General features: G+C 36.6%; 1 non-coding gene across 1 annotated transcript; it reads left to right on the top strand.

Annotated features, from left to right (window-relative positions):
• The first annotated feature begins 6,275 nt into the window (after positions 1 to 6,275).
• On the top strand, positions 6,276 to 6,347 carry trnap-ugg (transfer RNA proline (anticodon UGG)). Its single transcript has one exon. It is a non-coding gene; the product is annotated as a tRNA-Pro (tRNA).
• The last annotated feature ends 8,970 nt before the right edge of the window (positions 6,348 to 15,317 follow it).

Raw genomic sequence — 15,317 nt, 5'->3', positions numbered from 1 at the left:
CATGTTTGTCATCAGCCAAGGTGAACCCACCTGAAACCTCCTGTATCGCTGTGTGAGGGGCTGATATGACAGGGCTGTTTGTGTATGTGTGTGTGTGTGTGTGTGTGTGTGTGTGTGTGGCCTCACTAACTCTCCTACATAGAAGCAAGGCACAAAGACTGGATAGGACTGTTGCTTAGATTTAAAAAAAAATGTTTGTCTTATTTTTTTGTCCTTTATTTCCCCTCCGTTTTGTAGTAGTTGTCTGTCTCTTTGTAGTTGTTTCATGTCTTTTTGTAGTCATTTTGTGTCTTTGTAGTTATCTTGAGTCATTTTGTAGTTGCTTTGTGTCTCTTTGTAGCAATGGTATGTCCCTTTGGGGTCATTTTGTGTCTCTTTGGGGTGGTTTTGTGTCTTTTTTTTTTTAGCAATTTTGTGTGTCTTTGGAGTCATTTTATGTCTCTTTGTGGCAATTTTGTGTCTGTTTGAGGTAATTTTGTGTCTCTTTGTAACAATTTTGTGTATCATTGGGGTCATTTTGTGTCTCTTTGTGCCAATGTTGTGTCTCTCGGGTAGCTTTGTGTCTCTTTGTAGCAATTTTGTGTCTCTTTGGGGTCATTTTGTGTCTCTTTGCAGTCAATTTGTGTCTTTGTAGTCATTTCGTAGTTGTTTTGTGTCTATCCAGAGTTATTTTGTGCCTCTTTGCGATCATATGAATCTTTGTAGTTCCTGTGCTTCTCTGTAGTCATTTTCTTCATCTTTGTGATTGTTTTGCCCCTCATCATTGTCAGTGTGGTTGATACGTGTCTCTCTGACATGTTGTAGGGGTGAGAGGGCAGACTTTAGGCTCCTGTTAAATAATCAATACATGTTTGTTTATAAAACAGTTGGCAATTGGTTCCTATGAAAAAGCACAAAAGACAGGGGGAATGTTGTTAAAATAAAAGGTAGGGTGGACATGTTATCTTTCATGTGTGTGTGTGAGCAAAGATTTGCACTTCCACAAACACACTAACTTATTTTTTTCTGCATCAAAAGCAGTCTTTGTATTTCACATCTTGTTTGTGCCACAGCCATTATATGACAGAGTGTGTGGTCACCTTCTCTCTGTGTGTGTTTCTACATTAATTACAGGTTTTCCCGCCACTAGGGGGAGCTCTTCCTATTCCTTTCGGAGCCTGGCCTCGGTCTCGGCTCCCTTTCCTCCCTGTGGATGTGTCTGCCAGCTCTGTGTCTAACGCAGCACATGGATCAGCGGTGGATAACAAAAGGACGGATATGATCCCTGGATATCGCCTCTTTCTCCAACTCTGGCCTCCTCTCCAACTGGCACCAGCATGTGTCTCATATCTGGCATGTGTCTCTGCTCTGATTTAGCTGAATTACATTTACACCTGGTGTTAAAATGCACCACCGGTATACACACTTAAATTGGATTTCTCTTTCCGTCTCCAAAGCCTCAACAGATTGCTGCACACATCTGTTGTCGTTTTCGCTTTTTACACCAACAGCAATGCATAAATGATGAGTTCAAGCGTGCGATACAGTTTACACACCTTCTCCGCTCCAGATAGACTCCATCCAGTCTCAGGTGGAGGTGTTGTGGCACAGCACTCAGTACCTGTGTACAAGTTACATCAGGAACAAAGAATATGTGTTATTGTGGATGCTGGAATAATGTTGGTTCAAATAAAATACTAAATACTCTTTTCATATATAGAAAAAAAAACAGTTGCCACAAAGAAGGATGAAAGACACACAAAATTACTCCAAAGAGACACAAAACTGCTACAAAGAGTCACTAAATGACCCCAAATAGACACAGAATTACCACAAGGACACACAAAATTGCTACAAAGAGACATAAAATGACCCCAAAGAGACACAAAATTGCCATTAAGAGACATAAAATGAGTCCAAAGAGAAACAAAATGACCCCAAAGAGACACAACACTGCTACAAAGACACACTAAATGACTCCAAAGAGACACAAAACTGCCACAAAGAGACACAAAATGGACCCAAAGAGACAAAAAATTGCTACAAAGAAACACAGAGTTGCTACAAAGAGACAAAAATTGCTACAAAGAGACACAAAATTGCCACAGAGACACAAAATTACTCCTAAGAGACACAAAACTGCTACAAAGAGACACAAAAGGGCCCCAAAGAGACACAAAATTACCCCAAGGAGACACAAAATTACCCCAAAGAGACACAAAATTACCACAAAGAGACACAAAATTGCTACAAAGAGACACAAAATGACCCTTAAGAGACACAAAACTGCTACAAAGAGACACCAAATGGCCTCAAAGAGACACAAAATGAGTCCAAAGACACACAAAACTGCGACAAAGAGACACAAAATGAAAAACAAGGTAATACATTGTTGGCCAACTTACAGTTCTACCCTGTTTGTTCTCTTAAACAATCAGCATATGACAAGTTTTGCGCTCGTCCGGGATTTGAACCTGAGGCCTCTCGCACCTGAAACCTCAACAGATTGCTGCACACATCTGTTGTCGTTTTCCCCTTTTACACCAACAGCAATGCATAAATGATGAGTTCAAGCGTGAGATTCAGTTTACACACCTTCTCCGCTCCAGATAGACTCCATCCAGTCTCAGGTGGAGGTGTTGTGGCACAGCACTCAGTACCTGTGTACAAGTTACATCAGGAACAAAGAAAATGTGTTATTGTGGATGCTGGCATCATGTTGGTTCAATTAAAATACTCAATATTGTTTCTTATCATATATAAATAAAAAACAAACCTACAAATAGACACAAAATTGCCACAGAGACACCAAATTACCCTAAAGAGACACAAAATTACCAAGAAGACACACAAAATGACCCCAAAGAAACTCAAAATTGCTACAAAGAGACACAAAATGACCCGAAAGAGACACAAAATTGCTACAAAGAGACACAAAATTGCCACAGAGACACACAAAATTACCACAAAGACACACAAAATTGCTACAAAGAGAAACAAAATGACCCCAAAGAGACAAAAAATTGCTACAAAGAAACACAAAGTTGCTACAAAGAGACAAAAATTGCTACAAAGAGACACAAAATTGCCACAGAGACACAAAATTACTCCTAAGAGACACAAAACTGCTACAAAGAGACACAAAAGGGCCCCAAAGAGACACAAAATTACCCCAAGGAGACACAAAATTACCCCAAAGAGACACAAAATTACCACAAAGAGACACAAAATTGCTACAAAGAGACACAAAATGACCCTTAAGAGACACAAAACTGCTACAAAGAGACACCAAATGGCCTCAAAGAGACACAAAATGAGTCCAAAGACACACAAAACTGCGACAAAGAGACACAAAATGAAAAACAAGGTAATACATTGTTGGCCAACTTACAGTTCTACCCTGTTTGTTCTCTTAAACAATCAGCATATGACAAGTTTTGCGCTCGTCCGGGATTTGAACCTGAGGCCTCTCGCACCTGAAACCTCAACAGATTGCTGCACACATCTGTTGTCGTTTTCCCCTTTTACACCAACAGCAATGCATAAATGATGAGTTCAAGCGTGAGATTCAGTTTACACACCTTCTCCGCTCCAGATAGACTCCATCCAGTCTCAGGTGGAGGTGTTGTGGCACAGCACTCAGTACCTGTGTACAAGTTACATCAGGAACAAAGAAAATGTGTTATTGTGGATGCTGGCATCATGTTGGTTCAATTAAAATACTCAATATTGTTTCTTATCATATATATATAAAAAACAAACCAACAAATAGACACAAAATTGCCACAGAGACACCAAATTACCCTAAAGAGACACAAAATTACCAAGAAGACACACAAAATGACCCCAAAGAAACTCAAAATTGCTACAAAGAGACACAAAATGACCCGAAAGAGACACAAAATTGCTACAAAGAGACACAAAATTGCCACAGAGACACACAAAATTACCACAAAGACACACAAAATTGCTACAAAGAGAAACAAAATGACCCCAAAGAGACAAAAAATTGCTACAAAGAAACACAAAGTTGCTACAAAGAGACAAAAATTGCTACAAAGAGACACAAAATTGCCACAGAGACACAAAATTACTCCTAAGAGACACAAAACTGCTACAAAGAGACACAAAAGGGCCCCAAAGAGACACAAAATTACCCCAAGGAGACACAAAATTACCCCAAAGAGACACAAAATTACCACAAAGAGACACAAAATTGCTACAAAGAGACACAAAATGACCCTTAAGAGACACAAAACTGCTACAAAGAGACACCAAATGGCCTCAAAGAGACACAAAATGAGTCCAAAGACACACAAAACTGCGACAAAGAGACACAAAATGAAAAACAAGGTAATACATTGTTGGCCAACTTACAGTTCTACCCTGTTTGTTCTCTTAAACAATCAGCATATGACAAGTTTTGCGCTCGTCCGGGATTTGAACCTGAGGCCTCTCGCACCTGAAACCTCAACAGATTGCTGCACACATCTGTTGTCGTTTTCCCCTTTTACACCAACAGCAATGCATAAATGATGAGTTCAAGCGTGAGATTCAGTTTACACACCTTCTCCGCTCCAGATAGACTCCATCCAGTCTCAGGTGGAGGTGTTGTGGCACAGCACTCAGTACCTGTGTACAAGTTACATCAGGAACAAAGAATATGTGTTATTGTGGATGCTGGCATCATGTTGGTTCAATTAAAATACTCAATATTGTTTCTTATCATATATATATAAAAAACAAACCTACAAATAGACACAAAATTGCCACAGAGACACCAAATTACCCTAAAGAGACACAAAATTACCAAGAAGACACACAAAATGACCCCAAAGAAACTCAAAATTGCTACAAAGAGACACAAAATGACCCGAAAGAGACACAAAATTGCTACAAAGAGACACAAAATTGCCACAGAGACACACAAAATTACCACAAAGACACACAAAATTGCTACAAAGAGAAACAAAATGACCCCAAAGAGACACAAAATTGCCATTAAGAGACACAAAATTTCCACGAAGACACAAAACTGCGACAAAGAGACACAAAATGACAAACTAGGTAATACATTGTTGGCCAACTTATTGTGGATGCTAGCATAATGTTGGTTCAATTAAAATACTAAATACTCTTATCATATATAGAAAAAAACAGTTGCCACAAAGAGAGATGAAATGACTCCAAAGACACAAAATGAGTCCAAAGAGACACAAAATTGCCACAGAGACACAAAATTACTCCAAAGAGACATAAAACTGCTACAAAGAGACACAAAATTGCTACAAAGAGACACCAAATGATCCCAAAGTCACACAAAATGACCCCAAAGAGAACAAAACTGCGACAAAGAGACACAAAATGAAAAACAAGGTAATACATTGTTGGCCAACTTACAGTTCTACCCTGTTTGTTCTCTTAAACAATCAGCATATGACAAGTTTTGGGCTCGTCCGGGTTTTGAACCCGGGGCCTCTCGCACCCGAAGCCTCAACAGATTGCTGCACACATCTGTTGTCGTTTTCCCTTTTTACACCAACAGCAATGCATAAATGATGAGTTCAAGCGTGAGATTCAGTTTACACACCTTCTCCGCTCCAGATAGACTCCATCCAGTCTCAGGTGGAGGTGTTGTGGCACAGCACTCAGTACCTGTGTACAAGTTACATCAGGAACAAAGAATATGTGTTATTGTGGATGCTGGCATCATGTTGGTTCAATTAAAATACTCAATACTGTTTCTTATCATATATAGGAAAAAAAACAGATGCCACAAAGAGGGATAAAATGACTCCAAAGACACCAAATTACTCCAAAGAGACACAAAACTGCTACAAAGAGACACAAAATTGTTACAAAGAGACACCAAATGACCCCAAAGAGACACAAAATTACCACAAGGACACACAAAATTGCTACAAAAAGACACAAAATGACCCCAAAGAGAAAAAAAAATGCTACAAACAAACACAAAATTGCTACAAAGAGACACAAAACCACCCCAGAGAAGACAAAAGTGACCCCAAAGAGACACAAAACAACCCCGAGAGACACAAAATTGCAACAAAAAGACACAAAACGACCCAAAGAGACAGAAAACTGCTACCAAGAGACACAAAAGAGACACAAAATGAAAGCTTTTAAAATGAATGAAAATGTAGATTTTCTCCCCGGGGCCCGACCAGTGATGTCCCATCATAGATTAGGACCTGCCAAACAATGGAAATTATTTGGCAGGTCCTGATGTACGATGGACTGCATTTGACGGGCATCCGATGAGATAAAAGAAGCTTGGCTCGTTGGTCTAGGGGTATGATTCTCGCTTTGGGTGCGAGAGGTCCCGGGTTCAAATCCCGGACGAGCCCAAAGCTTGTCCTGTGTTGACTGTTTATGAGAACAAACAATGTAGAACTGTAAGTTGGCCAATAATAAACTGCCAAAGTCATGTATTGTTGCAAAATTCTGGCTTCAGGTCAGAGAAACTTCCAATTTGGGTTATGATGTAGTGCTCTCTTTTTTTTGGTGAAGGTCTTAAACTTGTCCAATGCTATTTTTTGCTGGGTAACATTGTGTTGTGTCAAAAAAAAATGAGCCAGGTTCAAGACGTGTTTTTGTTCCCAAGCCAAGATTGCATAAGTCAAAGGTCAAATAATGGAAATTGTTTGTCAGGTCCTGATCTGCGATGGACTGCATCATGTGAGCTTCCGATAAGATGAAAAAATTTGGCTCTCTGGTCTAAAATGTCGATTTTTGTCAAAAATGGTCAAATTTTGAAATGCCTAAAAATGCTATGTTTTTCCTCAATTTACCTTTAGGTATACATTGATGTTACCAGACCATATCTGAATAAAGGTTCACAAAAAAAATAAGTTTTAGGCTTGAGAAGTTTTGCAAGAGTCCCAACTTCAGTGCAAAAGTTAAAAAACAAATCACAGTTTGCATTTTTCACTTTCACCCAATAAATCTCAACTGTGTTCATATCTCTGAGAAAGATGCACAAAGTCTAAGCAATAAAAACCCAAAGACCTGATAATTATAGTAAAAATGTGTTCTAATAAGTGACTTTTTATATAATAATCATGTTTATTTTGTTGCAAAGTATAGCATCATGATCTTTTTTTATACAAATTTGATCTTGCTTCCCAACTTTTGGCCTGTGTAGTTTGGTTGGTAATCCAGCCATGCTAGTTCTGCCTTTGCTGCACTAATCTGTTATATTATTATCTGTCAGCTGGGATATTTTGGATGATGACTAAATATGGAGCCAGCCACGTCAATAGGACCCAGTTGGGTGTGTCAGTGGGGGCTGGAGGTGAGGCCCCTGGAGCTCTGAGAGTCAATATTATATCTCTACTCATGAGACGAGGTTAGGTTTATACAAGGTTATAACCCTCAACGTGCCCTGTGTACACTGATGAAGCCAACAACACATCAAATCTGCACTAAATAGTAAAAAGGGTTTGGTTTGTTCCAGTGAACTGAGTCAGACATCTTTCCCTCTCTACAACATGTTGGACTGGCAGAGGAGTCTCTGCCTAAAGCCGCTCAAACACTGAGACAAACTGAAGAAACAGCCTGCTATCACCAAGTGGCATATGAAAAACAAATCAGTTCCTTCAGTCATTTCAAGTGTTTTTGCTTGTTATTTCATGCTGCAGCAATATACAATATAAGATGGTCAGAGCAGGAAGCAGAAAGGCGGAGGGAGCCCCTCAGGGTGGAGCAGCATGTTCTCCACTCACTCAGTTGGAGGCTGGACTGGTGGATGAGTAGAACAAACTAGAGACTTTCACTCAGGAAAGTGGGGTTCACATCACGTTAAAACAAAAGTAAATTGTTTTTAACATAAGTAACATGAATCACGTTTTTTAAGTAACTTGCAGTACAGATTGACATGACTCTTGTAACTACTTCACTCTCTGCATTTATGTACATTTATTTCCTGTTTAAACTGTCTTTTATAATGTCTTACCAAGAAGTTTTTTGCCCCTGTAATACAGGGGTCTCAAACTCAAATTACCTGGGGGCCGCTGGAGGCAGTATCAAAATGACAAAAAAAAAGACACAAAATTACTAAAAAAAAGACACAAAATGACCCAAAAAAGACACAAAATGACCCAAAAAATACACAAAATTACTAAAAAAGAAACAAAATTATTACAAAAAGAAACAAATTTATTACAAAAAGACACAAAATTACCAAAAAAGATACAAAATTACTAAAAAAAGACACAAAGTGACCCAAAAAAGACACAAAATGACCCAAAAAATACACAAAATTACAAAAAAAAGACACAAAATTACAAAAAAAAGACACAAAATGATTACATAAAGACACAAAATTACAAAATTACAAACAAGACACAAAGTTACTATGAAAAGACACAAAATTACAAAAAAAGACAAAATTATTTTAAAAAGACACAAAATTACCAAAAAAAGTAATTAAAGGGACCTTCCACACACAACACGGTAAAGTGCCATTCATATAAAACTCACATTAAACTTTCATATCAAGGTGGGGGCCACAAAATATCGTAATACATAACCAGAGACTTTCACCCAGGAGAGCAGGGTTCACATCACGTGAAAACAAAAGTAAATTATTTTTAACGTAAGTTACATTAATCACGTTTTTTAGGTAACTTTCAGTCGTCACATGACTCTTGTAACTACTTCACTCTCTGCATTAGGTGCATTTATTTCCTGTTTAAACTGTCTTTCATAACGTCTTACCAAGAAGTTTTTTGCCCTAAACCTAGCTCAGTAGTTTTATAACATAAATCCACCAACCCCAACTGTGTATCGTGTGCTATTTTGTGTGCATCTTCTCATTTATTTCTTTTGTTCGAAATAAGTATTTGCATATACAATCATGGAAAAAAAATATTAGACCAGCCTTGTTTTCTTGAATTTCTTGTTTATTTTAATGTCTGGTACAACTAAAGGTACATTTGTTTGGACAAATATAATGGTAACAACAAAAATAGCTGATAAGAGTTGAATTTATCAAATCATTATCAAGAAAACCAGGAAAAATGTATTAAGTATTTGAGATTTGGGTTCAAAAACTCTGTTATTGTCAATATACCTAGTAAAGCTACAGAAGAACACTTGATTACCATTGCTTTAGCCTTTAAAAAGCAAATCCTCCATGAAGCTTCGTCGTCCCAACACTACTGATTAAACTGTTGTAAAGGAACACTAGATGAAACTCAGCTGTGAACAAAGTGACAGTGTTTCCTTCCAGTGTGTGTGTGTGTGTGTGTGTGTGTGTTGATTGACAGCTGGATATTGGTCAGACTGGTTCCTGTGCAGCAGGCTGTAGTCGTGGGGGCCCCGGGGCCCTTCTCACGTCTTAATCCAGCCTTGATGACGGCGTCTTGACAAACATACTAGTATAAGCCTTAATCACAGTTAGAGCCTGGTAGGGCTTTACTCTGTCTCATTATGAAGAAATACAGTAGAGCACACTCCCCCAACAACTTCATTAAGAGGAAGCTAAAGCTCTCCACAAACACTTCCTCTACACACAGTTATATATGGAACACACTGCAAAAAACATGAAGATATCTGTCAATACTATCTTAATTATATTGTTTTTAGTATAATTTACCTACTGACCGTAGCTTTATGTGCTTATTTAATTATTAGTATTATTATTATGTGCTTATTTGATTATCTTATTGTTTGAAGACTTGTTTTTAGGATTGACATTGTGAGTTTTTTCATGCTTCTCAAGCTATACAACTGTTGAATATGATGAGTTTTTACCTAAAATATTGGTTCCAGTTGAGTGTTTTAGTTCCATGTAGTTTTAATGTTATTTCAAAAGCATTTTCTATCCATCAAAACATGCTCGTTTCAACTATTACTAGCTTATTTTAATGCTACTACATTTGGGATTTATTTCAAGACATCTTTGGTTTTTCCAGTGCCTGGATTTTTTTCAAAACTTATTTAAAGAATTCTTACAATGAACAACAGATGACAGTAGAGAAACAGAAGTGACCTCGCCTGAATAAAATAAACTTTATATGAGATTAAGGCCCCGTTTCCATGTGGACGCTTGGGGGTAAAAATGATGAAAATAAATGATAATATTTTATCTGAAGTGCCTTTCGTTTAGATGGTGACAGCGTTTTTGGGGCTTTAGTGCGCAAAAATGTGAAACCAGCCTCCAGAGTGGAAAAGTTGAATCCGCTCTCTCAGATCTGCTCACGTTGCGTACGTCACATACATGCTCCAGTAAAGGAAAATAAACAAACATGGGATTATTTCCATGCGTCCACGCCTTGTTGCACCTTCCTTGCTTTGTAGTCTAGCGTAACCTGAAGCAATAATTCAACTTCTCCATCTGCCCGAAATTATTCTTATTACCGGCGGTAGCCATGTTTTGGATTTCGCGGTGCAGATAATAGAAGAAGAAAGATTCTACGCATGTGCGCGGACATGTTGGCATTGTGTGATAGTGTATCACAGCACCACCTAGCTGTCTGGCATGATACCCAATCCAGTTCACACACTTTTGCGTCACCATATGCAGCAGATTTCCTCCTGAAAACGCTCGTCTAAACACGGAATAAAAAGTGAAGACGTGACGCCACTTTTACGTCTTCTGTTCAGACCGTCATCATATAAACGGAGCCTAAGTCTATCAAAGAGTTTTTTCCTCCTCTCTGGTTTGCATGTCTCCTCCTCTCCTCCTCCTCTCCTCCACCTCCTCCTCTCCTCCTCCTCCTCCTCCTGTAGTTACTCCTCTGTGTTCTGAGCCGTGTGTGATTGACTCTACAGAGCTGATTGGTTCTAATTACTCCAACACGCTGCTGATTAAACCTCTGACACACGTTGGAGCTCAGCAGCATGTGGATGTGAACACGCCCCGAAACACCTGCTCACACACACACACACACACACACACACACACACTGAGTGGCCTCTCGCAAATCCTAAAACACAACTGTCAATCTATATCCTCAATATAATCCTTTACAGTGAATAGTTCAACATGTGGGGGGAATTTTTGTTCTCTTTCTCACTGAGTTGAGAGAGAAGATGGACTACTCTTGCTGCTCGGCAATTATTTTTTTACTTTTTTGGTAATTTTGTGTCTTTTAAAAAAAAAAAAAAAAATGTGTGTCTTTTTTAAATTTAATTATGTTGTGTCTTTTTGGGGAATTTTGTGTTTTTGTTTAGTAATTTTGTGTATTTTTTTTGTCATTTTGTGTCTTTTTTTTGGTCATTTTGTGTCTTTTTAAAATAAGTTTGTGTCTTTTTTTGGTAATTCTGTGTCTTTCTTGGTAATTTTGTGTATTTTTTGTAATTTTGTGTATTTTTTGTAATTTTGTGTATTTTTTTAAGTAATTCAGTGTCTTTTTTTAGTAATTTTGTGTATTTCTTTGGTAATTCTGTGTATTTTGTGGTCATTTTGTGTCTTTTTTTGGTCATTTTGTGTCTTTTTTAAGTAATTTAGGTTTTTTTCCGTCATTTTGTGTGTTATTTTTTTGTAATTTTGTGTCTATTTTTGGTCATTTTGATACTGCCTCCAGCGGCCCCCAGGTAATTTGAGTTTGAGACCCCTGATTTAAAGGAATAGTTCAACATTAGGGGAAAATATTTTCTCCCTTTCTCAGTGAGTTGAGAGAGAAGATGGACTACTCTCTCTTGTTTCTTTCTGCTCAGCAATTATTTTGTTGAGCTCAGTGTTATTATGAGCAGAGCAGGTAAAACTCATGATTTGTAAGGTTTTTTTGCTTTCAATGCACACACACGTACTCCCCAATATGTTAAATAATGCCATTAATATTAAAAATGTAACTGGCTGAAAGGAAAAGTTATAAAACTGGTTGTCATAAGGCAAAAGTACTTCTACACACACACACACACACACGCACACACACACACACACACACACACACACACACATACACACACACACCTTGCACAGGATGGCAGGGATTACTCATCCGGGCTCCACAGCGCAGCGAACCAGACGGCAAAATCAATTAAGTTCAGCTTATAGCTTCACGAGTTAAAGCATCTGCAAATATTTGATAAATGTCAGCTCTCTCATCGCTCAATCTCTCTCCACAGCAGCCAGAAGCCTCAGTAATCACAGGAAACCCCTCTCACACAAACAAACAGCACAAAGTGACAGTTTCTTTTTATTTTACAGTCACCTTCTGATTATTAACCCTTTGATGCACAACATGGGTCAAAAATGACCCTCATTCATTCCCCATGTTGTTTAATGCTGCTGTGTGTTTCTGTGCTCTATCTTTTGATATGAACTTATTTTATGATTGAATATTCCAAGTATTCTTTAAATATCTTGTTTTTGATAACAACAGATCATTATTTCCATTTTGCCTCTCATACTTTATGAAGAAAAAAAGTTTTTGTGTTATTACATAGCTAACTACTTGGCTAAGTAGCTTGCTAAGCTAACTACTTAGCCTAGAAGTAGAAGTAGTTAGCTTAGCAAGCTACTTAGCCAAGTAGCTAGTTAACTACTTAGCCTAGAAGTAGAAGTAGTTAGCTTAGCAAGCTACTTAACCAAGTAGCTAGTTAACTACTTAGCCAAGAAGTAGAAGTAGAAGTAGAAGTAGTTAGCTTAGCAAGCTACTTAGATAAAAATGAATATGGGTCATTTTTCACCCATGTTGTGCATTAGAAGAGTAGTGACACAAAAAGGGATTTTATTAAAAACATAATAAAGGAAAACATACAATTAGGATGTACAATGATCAAAAACAAACTAATTGAGGAAAACCTTTTTTTGTATGATTACATAGCTTACTAGTTGGCTAAGTAGCTTGCTAAGCTAACTACTTAGCTAACTTCTTGGCTAAGTCGTTAGGTAAGTAACGACTTAGCCAAATAGTTAGCTAAGTAGTTAGCTAAGCAAGCTACTTAGCTAAAGCATTAGAAGAGTAGTGAGACAAAAAGGGATTTCATAAAAAAATTAATAAAGGAAAACATACAATTAGGATGTACAATGATCAAAAACAAACTAATTGAGGAAAACCTTTTTTTGTATGATTACATAGCTTACTAGTTGGCTAAGTAGCTTGCTAAGCTAACTACTTAGTTAACTATTTGGCTAAGTAGTTAGCTAAGTAGCTACTTAGCTTACTACTTAGCCAAGAAGTTAGCTAAGTAGTTAGCTTAGCAAGCTACTTAGCTAAAGCATTAGAAGAGTAGTGACACAAAAAGGGATTTCATTAAAAAATGAATAAAGGAAAACATAAAATTAGGATGTATGATGATCAAATAAAAACGAATTGCCTGGAAACCTGGAATACTGAATGATGAAAATCATTTATTGCAAAGATATAGAACATAAAAACTCCTACATATCGGGTCACTTTAGACCCATGTTGTGCATTAAAGGGTTAATAGACTGCTGCTGCCTCAGAGTGTGTAAGTGCTGCAGATATGGAACAAGAACAGTGTCACTTATCGTTTGTGGTGGTGACATATAGATAATTATCAGCTGCTGGATAACACGCCGTCTAATGTGTTATTGTGTTTGAATGTGTGTGATCTCAGCTCTGTGCTTCTGATTAGCTGCCGTTATCTGTGTGGAGAACAAACGTTAGGCATGTCAGATTGTTGCATTTAAAAAAAAAGCCAATGTCAGCATATTTCACAGCCCTATAGAAAATATATTAATAGAAGCACTGGTGATACAATGTGCTTCCTTATAAGGCATCAGAGTGACAAGAGAAACTGTATGAGTGGCACAGAATGGGGACGTATCACTATAGGGGAATGGAGAACCCAGTAATTATTAAAAATAATTAGAAAAATCTCAAAATGATGACTCAAATTCTCAAATGAATGACTTATTTTCTCAAATTAATGATTTATTTTGTGAAAATATTGACTTATGTTCTCAAAATAATGAGAAAATCTAAAAAATAATCACTCAAATTCTCAAAATGATGACTCAATTTCTCCAAAAATTACTCAATTTCTCAAATGAATGACTTATGTTCTTGAAATAATGAAAAAAAAAAAAAAAATAATGACTAGATTCTTAAAATGACTCAATTTCTCAAATGAATGACTTATTTTCTCAAATTAATGATTTCTTTTCTCAAAATATTGACTTATGTTTAAAATGATGAGACATTCTCAAAATAATGACTCAAGTTCTCAACATAATTACTTATTTTCTCAAAATATTGACTTATGTTCTAAAAATGAGAATGAGAAATTCTCAAAATAATGACTTAATTTCTCAAATGAATGACTTATTTTCTCAAAATATTGATTGATGTTCTCAAAATGATGAAAAATCTCAAAATAATGACACAATTTCTCAAGATAATGACTCAATTTCTCAAATGAATGATTTATTTTCTCAAAATATTGACTCAAATTCTCAAAATAATGACTCAATTTCTCAAGATAATGACTCAATTTCTCAAATGAATGATTTATTTTCTCAAAATATTGACTCAAATTCTCAAAATCATGACTCAATTTATCAAAAAATAATGACTCAATTTCTCAAAATAGTGATTCAATTTCTCAAAATATTGACTCAAATTCTCAAAATCATGACTCAATTTATCAAAAAATAATGACTCAATTTCTCAAAATAGTGATTCAATTTCTCAAATGAATGACTTATGTTCTAAAAATGATGAGAAATTCTCAAAATAATGACTCAATTTATCAAAAATCTATTTATTGTTGATCTGCTATCTCCCCCTAAACCACCAATTTAAAAAAAAAAGACCATTCCATGAAGACTAAACTGAATCTCCGCCAGAGTTTATTTATTATTGTATGTTTGTGTCTCTGACTATTTTTGATTGACATGTTGGGCAGAAGTAAGACAAATTGCTGCTGTAAATGATAAATGTCAGCTGTGTGTTGTGAATAATGAACGGTAGAGAGTAAGACATTATCACAGGAGCAGAGATTCAAATAACATGTCAATCAACTTTATCAAATCAAATGTCAACTGATCAACTTCTACTTTCACTTCACAACCATTTTCTTTTTTTAATTATTTTCTGTTACTCTCACCACTGAGGCCACTTTCCTTAAATAAAGTTTGTGTTGAGAAGGTTGGACGATGAATATTAGATGGAAAAATTATGAATGTTATGTGCACAGAATCCACACTGTAAAAAATGTCTGTAGATTTTATGGTGAAAACTGCTAAATTTAAATATATATCAGCCAAAACAGTATTTTTTAAAATTTTTGTTTTAATACATTACTCCACTGCAAAATACACTGTAAAATGTATTCAATGTAATATATATACAAGGCACCACTTTCATTTTTGCATTTATCTTTTGTAAAAAAATACTTTC

Source organism: Centropristis striata, chromosome 12 (genome assembly GCF_030273125.1).
Source record: "Centropristis striata isolate RG_2023a ecotype Rhode Island chromosome 12, C.striata_1.0, whole genome shotgun sequence".
Lineage (NCBI taxonomy): Eukaryota > Metazoa > Chordata > Actinopteri > Perciformes > Serranidae > Centropristis > Centropristis striata.
The sequence above is the reverse complement of the archived record's forward strand: the minus strand, read 5'-3'. Positions and strand labels throughout refer to the sequence as shown.